This window comes from Lynx canadensis, chromosome E3 (assembly GCF_007474595.2).
Source record: "Lynx canadensis isolate LIC74 chromosome E3, mLynCan4.pri.v2, whole genome shotgun sequence".
Lineage (NCBI taxonomy): Eukaryota > Metazoa > Chordata > Mammalia > Carnivora > Felidae > Lynx > Lynx canadensis.
In genome coordinates, this window is record NC_044318.1 from 28,637,882 (window position 1) to 28,661,539 (window position 23,658).

Consider the following 23,658-nt stretch of genomic DNA (forward strand, 5'->3'; position numbering starts at 1 on the left):
GCACCTTGCTCTGGCCACCCACATGCACGAGATCCAATGAGCAACAGCCTCTGCATTCTCCTGGCTGAACAAAGAGGGCGATTGCCACAAGCAGGGCTATTGTTCAGTTGGCATTGGCATCAAAGGCCCAGGCCAGCTCCCCTTTGTCTGTCAGCTGCTATTCAGAAGGAAAAGAGAAGAAAAGCAAACCAATAGGTTTCTTGGAGAGAATCATCTGTGGACGTGGGACGTTTGCTGTAGTGCTGCGCTAACGTGATTGTAATAACAACTTGTAAAGCCTACTTAACATGGAGAGCCTTACCAACCCATATTCCAAAATGTCACGGTGCCTGCTTATAACGGGCATACTGTTTCCCGGATTTAGAGCTCTTTAGACTTGAGTCATCCCTGCCTGCTTCTGTGTGACAAGGTCTGGGCACGGCGTTTTGGAGCACACTGTCACAGGGATGGTAACCTTTTTACCCTACATCAGCATTAAGAACATGGCGTCTTGCCTTCAGATAACATTCTGCAAGAGCCTCTTCCGCAGAAAGCCGGATTTTTTTTCACCTGGCTCTTTGCCCGTCTCAGGCCACCAACAGCAATGGGCTCTTGACACCTTCACATATGTCAGCTTTTTTTTTCTTCTGACTCTTTCGCCCGCACTGGAGGATGAAGGGTCAGTCAGATACAGTCCTCCCTGGCAGGCAGGAGTATTGTTTTGTGTGCGGGTCAAAAATTTCATTTGTATTATGAGATCTTCCTGACACGTGGGAAAAGAACAGGTAATAAAAATAATGAATGTGCGGTTTCCACCTCTAGGCTTGAAAAAAATGACAAAACACCGGTGTCCTGTGCACCCATTCTGATCGCCTTCCTCTCTCCCCCCCGGCTCCTGGGGTCATTACTCTCCTCCCATGTTGGTCATGCCATGTACTCTGTGGGCTTTTACAATGATCCGTACACCATGTAGGGTTTTACATGTTTCGAAACTTTGTGTAAGTGGCATTAGGTTACAGTGCAATTGAAAATTATGCTTTGGACTTGCCCAAGGCCGTACGGAGAGTCCTGGTTGATCTGGCTTTCGCGGCTATACAGTTAGTAAGAATATACTAAGACCCGCTCGTGTGTTTTCCAGGTGAGGGACATTTAGGCTGCTCCCAGTTGCGTGGTATAACATCAATACACAAAACATCAATTATATTCTAAATAGTAGCCAAGAACAATTCAAAAATAAAATTAAGACATAATCTTACAAACACTTTGTTTTCTTTTTTTTTTTTTTAATTTTTAAATGTTTTTATTTATTTTTGAGACAGAGAAAGACAGAGCATGAGCAGGGAAGGGGCAGAGAGACAGGGAGACACAGAATCCAAAGCAGGCTCCAGGCTCTGAGCTGTCAGCACAGAGCCTGACGCGGGGCTTGAACTCACAGACTGTGAGATCATGACCTGAGCCGAAGTCAGACGGTCAACCGACTGAGCCACCCAGGCACCCCTAAACATTTTGTTTTCTTTCAAACACTTCTGTACTGAGCATTCTTAGGCAGGAGTACTTTATTAACATTTTTTAGGACCGCTGGTGTGTGGTGATAACACAAAGCAGCCAGACTTTTAGTCAGTTTCGTATTGTTTTTCAATTTGGAGAGACAATGCACTGTTGTTGATCCAAGCACCCAGGGTGGATCCCGCCCACCAAGGCTCTAGATTCTCCACTGATCTCTTGGGCCATCTTTCCATCTACTTCCTGACCTATGCCTGATCTCTTCAGCGTCTGTTTCCTGAGGTCAACTTGACCGCCATCTCTGATTCCTTGTACCAAGTCTCCTTTCCACTGGACTCTGGCTTCCCTTGCTCCTTTGATTATACGATTTCCAGCTATTCTAGGTGAAAACCTCACACAGTCTCGCCCCGGATCCTGTTCCTGTGGCTTTGGATGCTCTTGGCAAGCATCCCTGCTGGATTCCTCAGGTCCCAAAAATAGAGATAAGAAGGGAGACGTATAGAGTTTTCTCTGAATCCCCGATGCGCCTCACAGGGATTGGTGCGGAGAAAATGCTCAGTGATTGAATGATTTACTGAATAAAAGGAGAGGGTAAAATGGAATTTGATAGATGTGGTATAGGTTGGGGTTCCGTAAGATCCTTCTAACAATACAAGTAGATTGACTCTCACTGAGTGGAGAAACTTTTATGGAAACACTATGGCACGTAGCCAAGTCATTTAAGAGAGCATAATAAATCTGATGTTTCCTTTCACCTGACTGCATTCCTGAAGAATATTCAGTGTTCAACACCCACACATACATACACACTCAGAGGCATACACACCAACACTTCCATTTCCTGAAATGATTCAGTGATAATCTATTTTAAGTGCTGCTAAGCAATTTAAATAGAAGACTACCAAGTTGTCTTCCGAAGTAAACTGTTATCGAAGTGTAACAAACAGGGAGTGCACAAATCATGAGTGAGTCAAGTGAATAGGCATAAACTAAACCCACTTGGTAATCATATCCCGGAACATACCGTCTCCCAAAACCCCATTCGTGCTTCATCTCAGTCACTACATGATCTCCCTGAAGGTAACCACCATTCTGATTTCCAGCACTGCTAGATTAGTTTCGCCTTGTTTAGAACTTTACGCGAAGAGAATCACACAGCATCTACTCTTTGCTGTCTGACTCCCTTTGTCCAACAGTAAGTTCGTGAGATGTATCCAACTCACCTGTATTAGTCACAGGACTAATTCATTTTCATTGCTATCTAGTATTCCATTGCATGAATGTATCACAATTTGTTCATATTACTGTTGATGGGCATTTGGGTCATTTCCAGTTTTTAACTGGAATGAATCGGGTTGCAGTAAGCATTCGTGTCTATGTTTTTTTGCGGGTGCACATGTGCACACACTTCTCTTGGGCAAACACCGAGGAGTCAAGTCGCAGGTACGATAGGTGTGCGTATGTTGAGTTTTCATGTTGCCGAGCAGTGCCTGTACATTTTACACTAATGTCAGCAGGGTCTGCTAACTCCAGAAGCTCCTCGCCCACACGGGCATTTTCTGTCTGGGGCACAGAGTGAAAACTCTGTGCCCTGTCTTCCAAGTGGTAGTTCCTTAGAGATCCCAAATCCCATTTTCTTCTGATTCTACCTCTTTCCTGATCTTTCCGTTTCTGTTGCTGACTCCTTTTCCTTTGCCCACTCTTTTCACATGTAACCTTTTCCCTACGATTCTATCTTCTTCCTTTTTGCTTTCTTAGTCTATTTATCCTACACAATCCGTTCATTCATTCCTTCAGCAGATAGTGAGTCCCCACTACATGCTGGGGACTGTGCTAGCTGATGAGCAAAACAGACAAGGTCCCTGTCCCTAATTCTATGGGAAGGGAAGCATTTAACAGTTAATTCTCATGCATGACTTTATAATCACACATAACAATCACCAACATGAGGGAAAAGAAATGGGTGCCACGACAGTAACTTGGGGATTTGATTTGGACTGGAAAGTTCAGGAAAAGCCCCTTCGATTAATCTCAGGCAGAAAGTTGAGTAGAAGGCAAAGGAATGGGTGTAGGAGAGAGAAAAGATGTGCATGTGTGAAGGCTCAGAGGGAGGAAAGTGTGTGGAACAGTCAGAGACGGTGAAAGGCCAGTTTCGGAGCTTGAGGAGCAAAGTGGCTTGCTGTAAGTCTAGACAGGGAGGCAGAACACAGAACATGTGGAGCCTTGGAGGCCATGTCAAGCGTTTTGTATTTTATGGCAAGTACAATGGGAAATCACTGAAGAGATACAGAGTGAGTTTTCTGCAGGACCTGATGGGCTTTGTCAGACCTCTCAGGCTGCTGTGTGGGGATGGGATTGGAAAGAAGCATGAGTGGAAGCAGGGGGGCCAGTTGGAAGGTTATTGCAGCTCTCCAGAGAAGAGATACTGACGGCTAGGAGCTGGGCAGTAGAGTGGAGATGGTGAGAAGTAGACACTGGGGAAAGGACAGAGAAGAATGGGCAAGATCTGGTTCCCCATCTCCAGCAGGAGTTGGTAGAGCCGTTTCCCAGATTTCTGACTTGAGCAACTGAATGAATGGAGGAGCCATTCTTCTGGTTGAGGGAGACTAGAGGTGATATGGATTTGGATATGTGGGGGCGGGGAGTCACAAGTTTTAAGTATGTAACAGTTTATTATACCTCTGAGACACACACAGGTGGACAGGCTTTATGGACAGTTTGGTGCTGAGATATTTCACTCTCAAAAATTTGGTTTGCCCCAGCACCCTCCACTCATGCAAGGTGAGGCATCCCATTGTTCAGGGGAGGGCAGACATAGTTAAGAAAAAGGTGGTAAAGATTAGCCTTGCTTTTAAAATGTATCGGGGCGCCTGGGTGGCGCAGTCGGTTAAGCGTCCGACTTCAGCCAGGTCACGATCTCGCGGTCCGCGAGTTCGAGCCCCGCGTTGGGCTCTGGGCTGATGGCTCAGAGCCTGGAGCCTGCTTCCGATTCTGTGTCTCCCTCTCTCTCTGCCCCTCCCCCGTTCATGCTCTGTCTCTCTCTGTCCCCAAAATAAATAAAAAAAAAAAAACATTGAAAGAAAAAAAAAAGATAAAATGTATCACCTAGCAGAATAATTAATGATAATAATAATAAAAAGCCGTTGGAAATTCTGCCATTTGTTACAACGTGGAAGGACCTTGAGGGTGTTAGGCTAAGTGAAATAAGTCAGAAAGACTTATAAGGCTAAGTGAAATAAGTCAGGCAGAAAGACAAATACTGTGTGATCTCACTTATACATGGAACCTAAAAACAGCAACAACAACAAAACAACAACATACTCACAGACCTAGAGAACAGATTGGTGGTTGCCAGAGGTGGGGAGGAGGGGGTGCTGGAGGTGGGCAAAATAGGTAAAGATGGTCAAAAGTACAAACTTCCACTTATGAGATTAAATAAGTCCTAGAAAAGGGGCACTGGGTAGCTCAGTGACTTCAGATGAGAAAGAGCATTACTTCTCATGATCTCATAGTTAGTGAGTTCAGGCCCCACGTCGGGCTCTGTGCTGACAGTCAGAGCCTGGAGCCTGCTTTGGATTCTGTGTCTCCCTTGCTCTCTGCCCATCCCCCACAAACACTCTTTCTGTCTCTCAAAAATAAATAAACATTAAAAAAAAATAAGTCCTAGAATTGTATAGCAAAGCAACTATAGGTAACAATGCTGCATTGTATACTTGAAAGTTGCTCAGCGGGTCAATCTTAAAAGTTCTCATCACAAGAAAAAAATTATAACTCTGTGTGTTGACACATGTTAACTAACCTTACTGTGGTGATCATTTCACAGTATATACATACATCGAATCATTATATTGGACACCTGAAACTAATATAATATCATATGTTAATTATATCAATTAAAAAAATAAATGAGAGCTGAAAAAGCTAAACAAATTTGGAAAATATATTACCAAAAAAAAAAAAAATAGGAAAAGCAAACTCTTTTCCTTTGCAAGAAAAGATTTGTGATTTCCGAGGAGTTAAAACCTGGAGAACTGAGCAGAGAGTTTTCATTTGAAGCCCCATAGGAGAGAAGATGAAAGACTTCAAGGTAACTTCCCACCATTACATATAGTAAGACAATAGGTTCTTCCAGGCAGAAGGAAAAGAGACTGAGAAAGTTTAGAAGGTGTATGGAACCAGCAGGGAGTAAGAGAAGGAGAAAGAAAATACTGCAGATGTGACATCACAGAAACCAGTGGAGAGAAAGTATTTTAAGAAGGAGTGAGTAATCCACCTCATTAAATGCTGCCAAGAGATCAGGGAAGAAGAGAACTGTAGAGTCTCTACGATCAGCCTTAACAAGATGGAGGTCCGCTAATGGCCTTCACAAGACAAGCTTGGGGCTTTGGAAAGAGCAGGAGAGAGAGAAGAGTGGAGCAAAGAGTACTAAAGAGGGATGGGAAAGTGGAGGCATCTTTTGTGGAGGGTAACTCTTTGTAGGAACTTGGATGTGTGGGGGGATGAGAAAGAGCATTGTTTGGAGGATTGGAGATCGCGAAGAGAAGGTTTTCCTACGATACAACTTCCTCAAGGATGCCTGTGACTAGATGGACAGGATGGAGATATAGGAACTAAGTCCCTGAAAAGGCGGGGGGAATGGGTCCTTCCATACTCCTGACTGCTCTGGTGGCCGTGAAAATTGGCTGCCGGCAGAGCATGGCTGACTGATGGCCCCAGCTGCTGTGCTTCTGGATCCACTCCTGCTTCCCTGCTGAGGCTGCCTCCCACAGGCTGTTCTCAGTAAATGACTAAACATGGCGGGGCCAGTCCTATGGCGATTTTGGCATGAAGACTCCCCAGGGCCCTGGCCAAACCTTTCTTGGAACTGTACCGTCATCAGAGGCTCTTCTGTCCAATCCTCCTTGCCCCACTCCTGCAAAGGTGCCAGACCTCCTTATGGCCTGAAGTCCCTCTCTGCCTTCTTTGCCTCCTCCTTTTTATCCTCTTCAGGAATTGCCCCCCATATAGATCTCATGCATGTCTGATCCGGTCTTCACATCTGCTTCTAGAAGGACCCAAACCTACAAAAGCTGCTGACGCCCACATCAGCCTTTGTCCATTGGCTACTCTCTTCTGACTGTCAGACTTGTCTTTCTAACTTCTGATTGGACAACTCCACCTGGAGTATTGTGGTGAGTGACCCCAGCTTGTTTCTTGACCGTTTTGAACCCTTCAACTGAGTACATTGTTCACACTGCTGCCAGAGTGATCTTTGAAAACAAACATTTGGTCATGTAATCTTTCATTTATTTTATTTTATTTTTTGACTTTTAAAAACAGCTTTATTGAGATATAATTCACATACTACAAGATTCTGTGAAAAGTGTATAATCCAGTGGTTTTCAGTATATTCACAGAATTATACATCCATTACCACAGTGTAATATTAGAGCATTCATTTATTTTATTTTTTAAAGTTTATTTATTTATTTTGAGAGAGTGAAAGAGAGCAGGCACGTGAGTGGGGGAGGGAGAGAGAGAGAGAGAGAGAGAGAGAGAGAGAGAGAGAGAGAGAGACAGGGAGAGAGAGAATCCCAAGTAGGCCTCACACAGTCGTGTGGCTCAATCTCACGAACTGAAAGATCATGACCCAAGCCAAAATCAAGAGTTGGATGCTCAACCAACTGAGCCACCCAGGCGCCCTGGGCGTGTAATCTTTTAAAACTGAATTCGCTTCACTACTCACCTGCTTTAGACCCCACAGAGGCTTCTCATCATGCCTGGAATAAAATTGCAAGTCTCTACCGTGGCTTCGGTGACATCCTGTATTGTTCCCCATGCTATTTCTTAATCACGCACAGCTTGTTGCTTTCCCCTTGCTGTTCTGTGGAACACCTTCTCTCCGGATCTTCAGGGGCCATGGCCCTCACTTGACTCCAGTTTCTGCTCCAATGTCACCTCCTCCCAGAGACCTTAACTGATCACCCCACCTCCACCATTCTTTAGCCCCTTACCCTGCGTCATCTTTTTCTTGGCACTTATCATGCTCTGAAATTCTATTACTTATTTGCTTATTTGGGCTTGATAAATATTAAAGAACACCGATCTTTAAAGATTCCGATGGCTGTTGGGGCACCTGGGTGGCACGGTCGGTTAAGCATCCGACTTCAGCCAGGTCACGATCTCGCGGTCCGTGAGTTCGAGCCCCGTGTCAGGCTCTGGGCTGATGGCTCAGAGCCTGGAGCCTGTTTCCGATTCTGTGTCTCCCTCTCTCTCTGCCCCTCCCCCGTTCATGCTCTGTCTCTCTCTGTCCCAAAAATAAATAAACGTTGAAAAAAAAATTTAAAAAAATAAATAAATAAAGATTCCGACGGCTGTATATCATCTAGAGCAACAGAATCTGAGAGAAATAGAACGTGGGCCACGTATATAGTTTCACAGTTCATGGGAGCTCTCTGTTATGTCCTAAGCTTCCTAAACAGTGAGCATGAATGGAGTTTGGGAGTTGTGTGCAAGGAGGCAAATAAATGCCCCGGTAGCCATATAGCCTGTAGGCAGGGCAAGCCCACCTCATGGGGGAGAAAGTGTTCTACTGTTCATTAAGGAAGCACTGAAAGGAGAGACCTGTGTCTTGGCTGTACCATGAAGCAGTCCTATGACCTTGGGCAGGTCACTTGGGTCCAGGAAGGCAAATCGGTTTTATCTTTCATGTCATCTAGCAATTGATAGGGGCTCTGGAGGTCTGCTGTGGAGAGGATTCTGAGGCTTAGTTTGAGCTTCCTGGGAGAGAGTTCCTCCATCAATTAGTCATGTCTGCCCTGGGCACCACTGGGAGAGTCGGACTGCATGTTCTGACTCCCTCTAAGACTCAATCCTTTCCTCCTCCGAAAGGGGATAAAAGTAACAGCTCTGTCAGCCCAACATGGGTTTTAGAAGTTTCAATGGAGTAGGCTGAGAAAATGCCATGAAAGTCTAATATAGTACTTAGACATCATCAGAATACACTTTAGTGGGGTCAGGGCTCATCGAATGGGTCTGTGTGTGTGTGCCTGCCTGTGTGCATCTATCTTCCCCCAAGGAAAAAAGAAAAGGACACGTCACTCTTCCAAGATCCTGGTTGTAGAAAAATACTCAGTTGTGCCAAGCTCACAATGTGGAAAAGCTGTCCTAATGGTGAGTAACTCCGTTGATAAGCTTTTTAAGAATCTTCAATTTGGCTTTACCCCCCTTAGAGCCCATTTCTTACGTGTGTGTATACACATAATCTATAATTTTTTTCAAAACAATAGTCTCTCTACAAGTCAATTTGAATTTTTAAAAGGCTGGATTTCTGCTGCTTTGGGAAGGAGAGTTTTATTTTTCCTCTTTTATAGACCACTTACAGTCTGACCAAATCCACTCCTTCCCTCTACCTGGGTGTCTTTCTGGGCTTCTCCCCTCTCTGCAGTTGTTCAGGCCACCTCAGTGAATCTGCTATTATGGATTCAGGAAAAGGCTTTGATTCGGCAAACCACAAGCTGTTACTCATGAAACTATGACAACTTGGTATTAGCTACAAATCAATGAACTTTTTAAATGCAGTCGAAGCAACAAAACTCGCTTACTGCTAAACCTTGATAAGCCCACCCTGGAACTGCCAAACCCTTATCTTAACAGCCATGTGATCTTTGCTGCTTTGATAGCCCCTTTGCCGTGTTGATAAGGATTACGCTTCTTGTAGGAACTGTTGCCCTCTCTGGAAGTGTTTGTAAGGTGGCTGCAGGAGAAAAGGGAATCTCTTTCTATGTGCGGGCTGTGTTAGGTCAGCCTTCTCAAAAAAACCCATTCTTAGCCCCCCTCCTTTTCACCCACATTGTTCTTCAGAGACAAAGTCGGAAGTGGGAATCTGTCAGGGAAGAGTTCAAGCCATGACGAAGTGCTCTTGGCATGATTCACTGGGGAGGGCATTTAGATCTTTTATTCTTCTGAGCCATTCTATGGAACCAGCCCCCTACCCCTTGCTTCCTAGCAGAAGTAGTCTCTTTCTCTCTGTTGGTCTTTAGTCGATAAACTGGGTATAACTGGGCCACGTTGACATCTGATGTTTTTCCTTATCATTATGACCCTTCATTTATGTGGGTTACTTTCCTCTGGGGTTTGGCTGTGGATGAGTTTAGCCTAATTGAGGAGAGCAAGGGGGTTAGTTATCCTGGGGAGACGTTTGGAGACCAGGACTGGTTTCCCATGTGTCATCAACCTGCTTCTGGGATGGCCTGAGGGTCCGTGGGGACTGCTTGTTGAACTGACCCTCTGCTTGTGGCACCTCTGCTTTTCACCTGATTAGGCATTACCCGAAGGACCGGAGCTTCCCGTATTTCTGTTTCCTTCCTATATCTTCTTTTCCTTCTCCTCTTCCTCTTAGTCTTGGACACCACTTTTGCTCCATTTCACTCCTCACCTTCCACTTTGGCCGTTGCCACAGCCACCAGCTCTGTGCAGGTGAAACCTGATGTTCCTGGTTCAGCAGTGGGGCCATGGTAATGGATGCCTACAGAACCCCCTTGGCACTCATGCACTTGTGTCCCCAAAATAAGACAGAGATAACACCCCAGGGTGCAAACTTTGTCCAATGTGGGTTGGGAGATGGTGGATAAATACTCCCCTTCTCCATAAATAATCTCTTTGTGCATCTTTCCTGTGGTCACTTCTGAGGCACATCTTGAATGGCTTCTCTGAAAGCCCCAGTTTCCCACAGCGGTGGGTCAAGCCCCACTGGGTCAAGCCCCAGTTTCCCACAGTGGTGAGTAACTCAAGTTTTCACCCTTATCTTTCCTTTCCTTCTATTTTGCCCACCACCTCTATCCCTGGGATTGCGTTCCAAATCAGCCACCTCCACACAAGTCCCCTGTCTAATGGTCCACTTTCCAGGGGAAACCCAGGCCAAAATGGTCTAGAAACCAGAGCTTCAGAATGAATTCTGGAACTGGAATCACTCTATGGTCAGGGCAATGGGGTCCTGACTTCTAGGAGTACCAGTTACTAGACTTTCATCGAGACGACAGAGGCCTGAGGGGCAAGTGGAGGGCAAAACATTATTAATACAGCAGTAGTAACATTTGAGTCATATGGGGACAACGGTAATTGTAAGGAGTTCAGTGTTGGTTGACTTTTGTTAACTGCTTTAGGAGCTGGGATGGATATGTTCTGTGTCACCTGAGCTAAGCTGGGACTACATTTCCCAGAATCCCCTTTTCTACATAGTCTGGTTAATTTGGTCTACAAGACCCAGGTGGGATTTGAAAGCAGCCATATTTGTTTGAAAATCAGAAGGTGTCTTGGTCCGCTTGGGCTGCTGTAACAAAATAGCACAGCCTGGGTAGCTTATAAATAACAGAAATTTATCTCTCACAGTTCTGAAGGCCAGGAGTCCAAGAAGATGGTGTCATGGTCTACTGAGGGCCCTCTTCCAGGTCAGAGACTTCTCATTGTATCTTCACCTGGTGCAAAAGGCTAGGGAGCTCTGTGGATTTCCACTCACTTTTTTTTTTTTTTTTTTTTTTTATGAGAGACCTAATCCCATTCAAGAGGGCTGCACCCTCATGAACTTAGCACCTCTCACAGGCCCACCTCCTAATACCATGACGTTAATTATTAGGATTTCAACATGTGAAGGGGCGGGAGGACATCAGCACAGACATTCAGACCATAATGGGATACCAGGCACTGTTGCAGCTCACAAATATCGTCGCTGTTCTGCTGGCTCCTCTCATGGGTATGAAGCAACTGCTAGCCCACAGCTCTTCCAGCTGTCACCAGATCTCCTCCTTCAGCTTCTCTGTCTCCTGGGCTGGACTGTTTGCCCAGCCTGCTTTTTAGTCTTAGCACTGGATGCAGAGGCAACAGCCGTGCAGAGACTATGTCACCAGCTCACACAACTGCATGAGGTTGAGGCCCTGTAATAAATCCCATATTCTAGATCATGTCTAGTGGTTCTATTTTTCGGATCAAACTCTGACTGATACAGAAGCCCTGAAAATAGAAAATGCAGGCTCGATTCAGTTAACTGTCAACTCAGGCACACTGTGAATGTCGGAAAGCCCCCAAGGCAGTTTTTAAAGAGATTCATCTCCTGCAGCTGCAGGGAAGACAGTGCCGAAATCCAGGCTCAGGCACCGGTTGTAGGGACAGCAGACTACACAGGACAGTGAAAACACAACCCCACCAAGTCTATGCCAAAGGCAGGGCCGGGAGAGGAGAGGGCTATGAGTTCTGGCCTTAGGACAATTGGATAGACAAGCCTGAGAATCTTGGGTTCTCCAGATTCTCCTATAACTCTGGGCTGGAAAAGCAGACTCTTTCCCTTGCAGGGGAAAGGAGACTTCTCCTGCCTGAAAAGCTACAAAATCTCATAAGTTGATTCTTGTCTTCCTTCCTTAAGGTCTTGCCTCTCATTTCTTTCTGACCATGAGTTACAATCAGACCATAGAGTAGCCCAAGTGAGGAAATATAGTCACTCCTTTGGGAGGAAACAGCATCCTTCTCCTCCCAGGTACAGGGTCTGGCTGATATGAACTGGTAAGAAGGCGGGGGGAACCTGTGAAGGAATAGATCCTGAGAAAACCCACTGGTGATGGGACACAAGCATCTTTGCTCAAAGAAGCTCTGGATGATGTCCTAAGACTTATCTTCCAGTTCACTGAATTTCTTTTCCCCAGTGTCTAGTCTGCTCTTCAAACTACCCTCCAATTAATTACTTTTATTTAGTGGACTATATTTTTCATTTTCAAACTTCTACTTAGCTAGGTTTTTTTCAAGTGTTCCTGTTCTTTTTTTCTTTTTTAAAGTAAACTCTACCCTCAATATGGGGCTCAAAATCACAACCCTGAGATCAAGAGTTGCATGCTCTATTGACTGAGCCAGCCAGGCATCCCTGTTCCTGTTCTTTTTAAATAATATTCAGTCTTGTCTAATAAATTCTATTCTTTTATATTTAAAAATTAAAACAGTTATTTTAAGGATGTGTTTTTAGAGATTGATTCATTATCTAAATTTCTTAAGAAAGTACATTCTGCAATTTGTTGCCTTTCTTGTCTCTCTCTCATGGGGCTGCTTCCTCATATGATTCGTAAAATACACTAGTACTTTGGAGAAGTACGTCATCAGAAACCAATTTTCCTTTTTTTTTTTTTAAGATTTTATTTTAAAGTAGTCGCTACACCCAACATGGAACTTGAACTTGCAACCCCAAGATCAAGTGTCACATGCTCCACTGACTTAGCCAGCCAGGTATCCCAATTTTACTTTTATTTCTGCCATCTTTTAAAATTTTGTCAGTCAGACTAGTTTTTCAACTGCCCTCAGCTGTAAATTTGTTCAGGCCCCATGCCTTTTATATTCTTGTAGGAACTAGAAAGTTCTACAGTCACTTTACATTGAAAGCATAGTTTATGTCCAGTCCCATGTAATACTTCATATTTAAATTTTCATTAAAAGGCCAAGACTTTGACGCTCTCTTGTAGCAGGTTATTTTGGAAAGGGGGTATGGTTGAGTCCTTTCTCTCTCCCTCGCTTTCTCCCTTTCCTTCTTGCCTTGCCTTTTTCTTTCTTTCTTTCTTTCTTTCTTTCTTTCTTTCTTTCTTTCTTTCTTTCTTTCTTTCTTTCTTTCTTCCCCTCCCTTCCTCCCTTCCTTCCTTCCTTCCTTCCTTCCTTCCTCTCTTTCTTTCCCGAATTCTTTTGTGCTGGCTCAGTGAAAATGGTTTCTGATCCCCTGAGACTGGAGGAAAGATGAAGAGAGGTGAACATTCCTAACCAAATGGTAGTGCGATTAGATGGTTCTGTGCTATCTGAGTGTTTAAAGTTGACTTGTTTCCCTTGGGTGTGTTTATGGATTCTTCTGAGACTTCCTTTCCCATCTGTTCTCTTCATCTGGGTGATGCACATGCCTTCAGCTGTCTCATGTTCTTTTCACACCTCCTCGGGTCCAGTGGTACCTTCAGTTTCTCTCTGCTCAGGTCTATTTATGTGAAGGCCTTATGTCAACTCTCTGTGAACCTTATGTCAACTCTCTCTTCTACATGGCCCACATTCAGTCCATGGGAAATACACGTGCATCTTTTACCCCAACACAATCTGGGGAACAGGCTGAACCCGAAGCATCTGTCTTTCCTATGGCTTGTCTGTCCACAGCCTACCAAACTGCTTCTTGCACAGGTGGGAATCAGATACTAGCCCACGTGTCTGCCATTCCCTCCTCTCTCTCTCTCTCTCTCTCTCTCCTCATTGCGCAAAGTGGGTCTTGGCACACCAACTCTCTCCAAAGAAATCCACCAATCCCCAAGTCCTCTCCATGATGTGGGTGAGGAATTTAAGAGTCATTTAACTAGTTCTAGCCTACCTCCTTCAAGGGGAACCCGGGTAGCTAGCTCAGTCTGTTAAGCATCTGACTCTCAATTTTGACTCAGGTCATGAGTTCAAGCCCCAAGTCGGGTTCCACACTGGGCTGGAGCCTGCTTAAGATTCTCTCTCTCCCTCTCCCTCTGGCTCTTCCTCACTTGTGTACTCATTCTCTCTCTCTCTCAAAAAAAAAAAAACAAACGAACCCAAAACCTACCTCCTTTGCAATTTCTGTGTGGAAGGCTAATGCACAACTTACTTTGAAATACTTTACCTATCAACATGGGATCTCAGCCCATTAAAGAGTTTTTTTCTTTTTGAGGGCTCCTGGGTGGCTCAGTTGGTTGAGGGTCTGACTCTTGATTTTGGCTCAGGTCATGGTCTCATGCATCTCATGCATTGGCAGTGCAGAGCCTGCTTGGGATTCTCTTTCCCTCTCTCTCTGCTCCTCCTCTGTTTCTGTACTCTCACTCTCTGTCAAAATAAAGAAATAAACATTAAAAAAAAAGAAAAAAAATTGTTAAAGTAGGATTCATGCCCAGTGTGAAGCCCAACACTGGGCTTGAACCCTTGACCCTGATATCAAGACCTGAGGTAAGATCAAGAGTCAGATCTTTAACTGACTAAATGACCCAGGTGCCCCAACTCATGAAAGAATTGTTAAATAAGAGCCCGTCTTGAATGGGAATGGAGTTTCTTTGGGTTACTCATGACCTTGGGTTTCAGAAGTGCTGTAACCAGATGATTCCACATACGCCTTTCAAATTTCATTGTTCTAGGCTGATAGATATATCATATGTATATCATATATATCTCATATGAGATATATATGATATACATATGATATATATGTATATATATGATACATATATATATCATATATATATGATACATATATATGAGATATATATGATATATATATGACACATATATATATATATATGAGATATATATCATATATATATATATTACATTCTCACTATGCAGTTCCTGCACCCTGTCAGTGCTTGTGAACTTGGACTCCACTCCTGCAAATGGTGTCAGCTTGGGATTTTGATTTCTCTCAGGTGACCATTTTACCACCTGAAACCCTGGGTAGATGATTCATCCTTCCGACCAGCCAAGGGTGTTTTTAGACATTCTGATTCTCTTTTTTCCAATTTCTCCACTAAGCTTGGTTCTCTTCAAAAACTTAAAGGGCATTAGAGAGGGTGATTTTTTGCAAACACAAAAAACAAGCAGGGTCGGGGGTATTTATAAACTCCTGGAAAGACTCCAGTTAAGTCTGGCTTCAGGGGAGGCTTTTTCCGGGCACCAACAAAGTGACCGACACTATTATTCCCTCCTCCTTTTCTCAGTTCTGCTTGCTCCAAGTTGGCTGTGTTCTCAGGAGGGTTTGCTCCTCAGTTTGCCCAGGTTGGGACTTAGCTACTTCCATGGCAGTGGTTCTCAACCAGGGGCAATTTTGCCCCCTAGGGGACATTTGGCAATGTCAGGAGACATTTTTGGTTGTCAGAAATGGGGAGGAGGGGCAGATGCTAATCGTATGTAGTATGTAGTATGAAGAAGCTAGAAATACACAGGACACCTTCCCTGTCAGCTCCCCTTTGACAACAAAGAATTATTCAGCCTAAAATGTCAGTAGTGCTGAGGTTGAGACACCCTGTCCCTGGTCAACATGCTTTCTCTTCTATACTTAGTAGGGAAGACAAAACCTATGTTCCAGGATTCCCTGAAAAAAGTCCTGATTGGAGCAGTTTGATAAGTCGCAGCCACTTCTCAAAAGACATTTTCTCTCTTTTGTAACTGAAGCCTTTTCTCTTTACTTCCTTCTTTCTCCCAGATCTTTATTATGTTGACAGACTTAGCTTCTGTGTTTAAATCCTCCTAGCTTTTCTGGCCTCTTTTCCATTAGTGGGTGGAAAAGGGGGGTGTGTAGTGCACACATTTAATCTCGCTTTTGCCACTTATGCGTACATTTATTTTACATGGTTGAGAGCACATTGCATACAAACACACACACACACACACACACACACACGCACACAACTTAACATTGACTATTATGCTTTTTTCTTTTGATGCTGTATAATGGGTATTTCCTCATGCCATCACATACTCTTCATAACGAACACTTTAAATTTCCTTATGAGAGTTCATCATAGAGATAAACCACACTTAAGTTACTCATTACCTATTAATTTTGGTGTCTTCCATAGTAACTATAGAATACGAGGATGGACTTTTTATGTGGTGACTTCATGGACTTTAGGAGCAAAACTAATGCAGGTCTGTGTTTGTTTTCTCGGGGCTGAGAGTATAAGGACAGGTTACAACAAGTGGATTCCAAATCATTAAATACTGTATTTGAATTATCAGAGGAATTTGTTAAAAACATAAATTCCAAGGCCCAGACTCTGACTACTAACTTAGAATCTCCATGTATAAAACCTGAACAAAGGTCACCCTAATCATTCTCATGGATAGTTAGATTTTGGAACCACTGATATTGTTGACCTAAAAGAACAGCTAATTTGCTCTTTGCATAAACTCTCATTCTTAAATACTAGTTGTTTTATAATGACACTTTTGGAAGTATGGTTCCAAATGATAGTTGTAGTAGATATTTGTCATTCATCATGGTCAGGCAGCAACGGAATCCCATTCTTGGCTTAGGGAATGCTTCCTGTTTTGAGTCTTGGTTTGGAGCCCAAACTATCCTGCATAGACCCTAAAAATAGTCTATATTTGGTTTTTTAGTGTCCCTTGAAACTAGGGCCCAGGCATGGGCCTCAGAGCCTGCCAGTTGGTTGTATCCATGTCAGACTTTACCTGTGGTCCTAAAATTACAAGAAAGCAGGGATCTGGAGTTTTCTGAGTACAGGAGGCAGCAGCAGTGGTGGCAAATTGGTGTTCCTGATGATAAAGAGGGACAGAAGCCAATGAAAGTGTCCAGATATCAGGGCCAGTGTCAATGGTTTCCTCATCAACTCAGTTCTGAGGTGTGATTTGGGAATTGTTTCTGGACACTGAACCTGAAATCTGGTTCTCCATTTCATGGTGAATCCATGAGCTATCCAATACCCATAAAATAATTAGTAGACAACTAACCAACCAACCAACTAACCAACCAACCAACCAACAAACCAACCAATCAATCTCTCCTTTTCTAATTGATCATGTAGAGTCAGCTTCAGTGCATGAAGCTGAATGGGTCTATTGTACTACTATCGAGGAAAGCAGTAGATATGTAACTTAGATCCCAATTAACAAAGATGACTTTCTATTCAGAAAAGTGGTTGTTGAAGCCTGTGTTTTTGTCCTGAAGCAGGGATTATCTCAGGTTTGCATGGTGGTAAGCCACAGGGGAGTCTGTAGACAAAAAACATCGTCCTTAAAAAGAAGCTAGAAATATACTTGGAAGCCTGGAGACATTCTCATTAAAGGCCCTATAATTCCACACCACGGAACAAGGAAGGGAACATTGTGGCAAGGAATATTGCAAAGTCATGGTTCTAGTTGGCAACCTGGACATGGAGTGACCTGCAGGGGAACCCAGGTGAAGCCTCTTTGGAAACACATAGGCCCACCAGGATGAATTAGCTAAAAATCAGATCCTTAGATTATAGCATGCAATAATATGATGGATGAAGCTCTGTAGTGTTGTCCATTTGAACATCGATGGATTCTTGCCCAAATAAAAAAAAAATTTTTTTGGCATAGCTGAATTTGAACTGTTCTTTTTCACAGTAATTAGCCAACAGTTTGAGTTGGGTCTTAAGTCTTTTCATGTTGTAAAGTTGCTACCCGCCCCCCCTGCCCCCCGGCCCATGTTCATGTAACTCATTCATCTTCCTGTTAACTATGGTAGGAAGGCGGGCATCCTATGCATCTGAAATAGAATCAACTTGTCTAATATGTACAAATTAAAATGAAATAGGATATAGAAAGCCCTACTTTATCCTGTTTAAAAATGGAATTTTGTCTGACCTAAGATCATGTGTAGCCATTCTGATTCTGGCAATAGTATTATGATACGGGTTTTGGGCAATGTTAATCATCTGGGATGTTTGCCAAGATCATCAAGTTTAGTGAAAAGACAGTCCCTGTCCAGAGAATCAAAGGCTGATGATAGACTAATAAGTGTGTTATGAAGTCTTACATTGTTCATAACTAACTTCTCAAGAAGATTTATCATATACAAGAAGCAGAGTATAAAATTGTTCTTGTGGATACGTTGTACCTAAAACCTTTTTGCTCTTCATGCGTGATGCTTTCTTCAGAGGCTTACTGAGAAGAAAGACAATATAGAATTCTGAGAATAAATCCTTCAAGTTAATGAGTTTGTAATCTTAGATGGGTGACAGAAGCTCTTTCTGAAGATAGGGTAGACTCTACTTTGTGTTCGGTCCAAGGGATCTATAACCTAGAGTCATTTTGTGTAGAACTGTCAGTAAGGATTGGGGTAAATGTCTACACTTTGTCTTGAAGGTGCAACCCAGAAACCAGAAAGCAATCCTGTCTTTAAAAGGATACAAATGTACAAAATTAGATAAGATCTGGCCAAGAGATTACCTCAGTTATATCCAGGGCTATCTGGGGGAGTAGACACCATTGTTTCCTGGATAAACCAATGGTAGAGTTAGGGCTGTTCTCTTGATAACATAACAGGTAGGTAGAAGGAGAATGCGGAGTTTTCGGAAGGGAAGCAGGCCAGGGTGGAGGAGATTCCTATACTCAGCTACAGAGAATTCAGGATTCTATGAAACATGGAGGGGTGATTTTCAGACTGGAAGCTCCAAAATACTAACTCAGTTATCAGGAGTTACTTCGTTTTCTACAGCGTCTTACAGAAGTTATGTTATGGGTACCTGTGCCACCAAATCTATTAAGGCTAAATCTAAATTTCATTAAAAATGAATTTTTGGCAAATGAGAGGCTTTGAATTTGGATTTTGAGGTCGCTTCCTCTGTGTTCCAATTGTGATGTCAGCTCCCTAATTTTGTCAAGTTTTTAGGTTTTTTTTTTTTTTTCCCCAAACATTCAAATTAAGAGACCAGATCACCATCCTTCTGGTGGCTTAGATGTGTTGGATGACATTCAGAAAGATGCTTAATCTGCCCCTGGTGAATGATTTTTTTTTTATCCTTTGGATCCCAGAATTTTATTTATGAAAACTTAAAATATGGAACTTATTTTGAAGACATATGTGTTTACTCACAGCAAGATGAGATGGTAAATAGGTTGGGAGGCTGGTACTTGATGCTCAGTCAGGGCAAGAATCAACGGTGATGGTCTAGGCAAACTGTCTACTTCAGGGGTCCAAGAAGTCGTGGAACTCGGATTCAAATCCAGTTCTACTTGGTTTTTGGGTTTACAGCCTTGACATTTTAAGTTTTAGGTTCCATTTTTATGCTGTTTCAGAATAAGTTGGTTAGAAGTTAATTAGCAGTATAGGTAATAGGGGCACCTGGGTGGCTCGTTCGGCTAAGCATCTGACTTTGGCTCAGGCCGTGATCTCATAGTTCCTTGAGTTGGAGTCCTACATGGCACTGGCAGCTTGCAGCCCGCTTCAGATCCTGTCTCCCTCTCTCTTTGCCCCTCCCCCACTTGCACTGTCTCTCAAAAAAAAAAAAAAGAATAAACAGTAAAAAAAAAAATAGAAGTATGGGTAATAAGACTGAATGAGGAGTCTGGGTCAAGTCTAGGTACAATTAATAGTTTAAATAGCTTTATTGAGATATAATGTACATATCATTTAATTTATTAAAGTACAAAATTCAAGTACAATACTCACAAGGTTGTGCAACCATCATCATAATCTAATTGTAAAATACTTTCATCCCCCCCAAAAGAAACTCCATGCCCATAAGTAGTTACTCTTCACCACCCCTATCTGCCAGCTCTAGGCAACTATTAATCTATTTTCTGTGTCTATAGGTTTGCGTATTCTGAACATTTCATACAGGTGGAATCATACAAAATGCGATCTTTTGTGACTGGCTTCTTTTACTTAGCATGTCTGCAAGTCTCAGCTCTATTGTAGCATGTATCAGTGCTTCATTCCTTTTTCTTGCTGAATAGTGTTCCCTTCTAGGGGGGATGTACCACATTTTCTTCACCCATTCATTAGTATTGATGAATATTTGGGTTGCTTCTACTTTTTAGCTATTGTGAATAACGTTGCTGTGAATATCAGTTTCTCCACATACTTACCAACACTTGGAATTATTATTTTTTACTGAAATTCATTTGTATTTTCCCTTCCTGTGCCCTTCTGTGATTTCCCAGCACTCCTGCCCACTGAAACCCACTACTCTGGGCTGTTTCCCGGCTACTGTTGGACCCCGACTACACTGTGCTACCTGAGATTACTGTGTGCAGAACTCATGTTTTGGACTTTCCCTCCTCCATCAAGATATGACCATCCCATATGCTATTCCATTGTGGCTCTGCTGTGTTTGTATATTAATTTGATAAACTCATTTTATTAAGAAGTAATGACTGGTAATAGTGTGCTATGCTGGGAAATCTGGATTTTAACAGGGTACTCTTAAAGATATATAACTTAGTCCATGGGATAGATTACTTACAGCAAAATTTAGGCAGGATGAAAGAAAATGGTTGAGAGAGATGTTTTCAGCAGGGCCTAAAAGACTAATGTGATTTAATTTAGTTTCTTTCTTTCTTTAAAAAAATTTTTTTTTAATGTTTATTTATTTTTGAAGGAGAGACAGAGTGTGAGAAAGGGCAGAGAGAGGGAGACCCAAGAATTCGAAGCAGGCTCCAGGCTCTGAGCTGTCAGCACAGAGCCGGATGCGGGGCTTGAACTCACGGGAGGTGAGATCATGAGCTGAGCCGAAGTCGGACATTTTAACTGACTGAGCCACCCAGGTGCCCCAAATTTGGTTTCTTTCTTATACAGCTCTGCAAACACACTTAGAATAAGGCGCTTTCAGTACTGGAAAACCCAGTCCTCTTTCTTCCTTTCATTGAAAACCGCCCTTAATGTGATGATGGATATTACTGATCTGGTCTAATGCTAGGTAAAATCCTACTTGGCACATTTCTTAGCCAACTTCCAGCAAATTGGAAATAGTTAAATGATTCCCTAGCAGATTACAGTGGTGCGAAGTTTGGCAAATCAATAAATCTAGAGCAGGCTAAATAAACGTAGTTTTGAAGAATATCTTATGGGTTCTCGTCTTCCCCAAATGTTACCACTTTGGCACTGGGTTTGCATTTAAGAATACTTAGGAGTTCCTCGGCAGCTCAGCTGGTTGAGTGTCTGACTCTTGATTTCGGCTTGGGTCTTGATCCCCGGGTCTTGGGATCGAGCCCCGGGTCAAGCCCTGCGTTGGGTTCTTCACTGAGCAGGGAGCCTGCTTAGGAGTATCTCTCTCCCTCTGGCCCTCTCCTGCGTGGGCGCTCTCTCTCTCTCTCTCTCAAAGAAAAAGAGTACTTAGAAGATCTTAAAAAACTTTTGCCTCTTTTTGAATCCATGGGAAAATTAGGCTTTCTAGTAATTCTTGGTCGAATAAATCACTTTATGGAGTTGGAAATGCTGTTATACACGTTGCTTCTCCTCTGGCAAATACTTGGTTATCACCATGTTATGGGAGTTGGCTCTTAGGGTTCTGCTCTTCACGAGAAAGGGACCTGCTGAAAACAAGTTTGCGCACTGTATAATTTCTATGGCTTGTATTAATGCAGACAGTATAGTCACCATAAAGAAGAAAAATTACCAGTGGAAGATAAAACTGAAATACTAGTTGCATTACAATCGTATTCTAGTGCTGCAATAAATTGCATGAAGCCAATAAAGCAAAACTAACTGAAGATATTTGGCACAAACCAAAAATGAAATGGGAGTCATTATACTGTCTGCTACAGGGACATGCCTCAATGTAGTTAAAGCAATAAACTACCTGGGAGTAATCTTTACTTATTTTAAATTGCATATTCCAATTGCAAAGCTGTTTCTGGCATTTTTGCCACACTTAACTTTACTGAGCTTAGGAGAGAATTATATGCCTGAATAAGTCATCTTCTACTAAGTGTGCTTTCCTCTCTCTAGTCACTAATAACGCACTCGAGTCATTATATTGTTTATTCTGAAATTAATCATAGTTTTCTGCCATTAATTCGCTTTTCTCAAACAGACTGGAACTGAATTGATCCCGAACTCCAATCACAACTTCCTTTGTCAGTGGCTTCCCATCTTTCCTTATTAAGATCCCAGGCTTTTTAGGTTTTCACGATCAATGAGCCTTTCTCATCACTGAAGGAACCCAAATAGGTCAAACCCATTGGGATTTTAGCAGTGAACTTTTATATAGTGTTAAGTAGTTTTTCAGGAAGACAGATTATCTGAGTTATGGGTGATTTGCCCAGGTGTACTGTTCTTTTATATGTTAATAGATCTTTTACCTTCAAAAGAATGTTCCCTTGAGTCAGCAACTCAGAAAGCAATCCTGTCTTTAAAAGGATACGAATTTACAAAATTAGATAAAATCTGGCCGACGGATTACCTCAACTGTATCCAGGGCTATCTGGGGAGTGGGCACCATTGTTTCCCGGATAAACCAATGGTAGAGTTAGGGCTGTTCTCTTAATAACATAACAGGAAGGTAGAAGGAGAAGGGGACGTGTTTGGAAGGAAAGCAGGCCCTGTAGGAAAGGACAGAATAAGCCTGTCCTTGCTCTAATCTAGTTGCATTTTGATTGTTAAAGTGCATTAACAGCGCTGTTTGCATTCAATGACTGAGGCCGCAATTCGTATCTTGTTCTAGAAATTTATTCTAGGGAGATAATCATGATTGGGTTAAATCTGTTTGGACAAAGAGCATTGTAGTAGTAAAAAGCTAGACACCGCCTTGACATCGCAGAATTTGAGACCTTAAGGAAGTTCTAGTACCTGCACAAAGAGGGTATGGGTCTGCAACCATTAAATCAGCTATTGTGGGACTCGCGCTTTGGGAAAAGGTGGGTGAAATATGACCTGAAAAGCAGGTTATAATATAGCAAGAACAGGACTATGTCTTTTTTTCTTTTTTTCTTTTTGAAATTAATGCACCAGATTCTTAAAGGTGGTGTTTGGTAGTGGTATTATAAGTGACTTGTTTTCTTCTTTTTATTTATATGTTTTCCAAGCTTATTATAATGAATATGTATTACTTTTGTAAACAGATAAAAATATGGCTTGAGAAAAGTCCATAATGAAATATATGTATTACAATGATTATTCGGGTCTTTGCCTTCATCTTTTTAATTTTAATTTTTAATGTTTATTTATATTTGAGAGAGAGAGAGAGAGAGAATGAGCTGGGGAGGGGCAGAGACACAGAGACAGAATCTGAAGCAGGCTCCAGGCTCTGAGCTGTCAGCACAGAGCCCGACGCAGGGCTCAGACTCACAAGCGGTGAGTTCATGACCTGAGTCGAAGTCGGACGCTTAACCGACTGAGCCACCCAGGCGCCCCTTTCCCTCTGTCTTTAGGCTAGAGGTGAGCTGAGTCCCAGGCGCAGCCTCTGCTCTTTCCTTCTGGGTCTCCCTCCTCTTCTGTAGCCTTGGCAGCTTTGGAACCAATGTTATCTGTGCATCTTTGGGGGTGGGAGTCTTAGATCCCATGGGAATCATATCAGCTGCCTTTGTGGAGAAGGGGTTCATGGAGACAGTTCCGAATGGCTTCGGATACCCTATTCCTTTCCCCAAGTCACCCTTTCTGCATTGCCCTGGAGGTTTTATGGGTGGTGGGGAGCATATCTTCTAACGACTTTCGTGCCTCTTCTGAGAGAGGCAGTTGTTCAGAAGTGTAGAGAACTG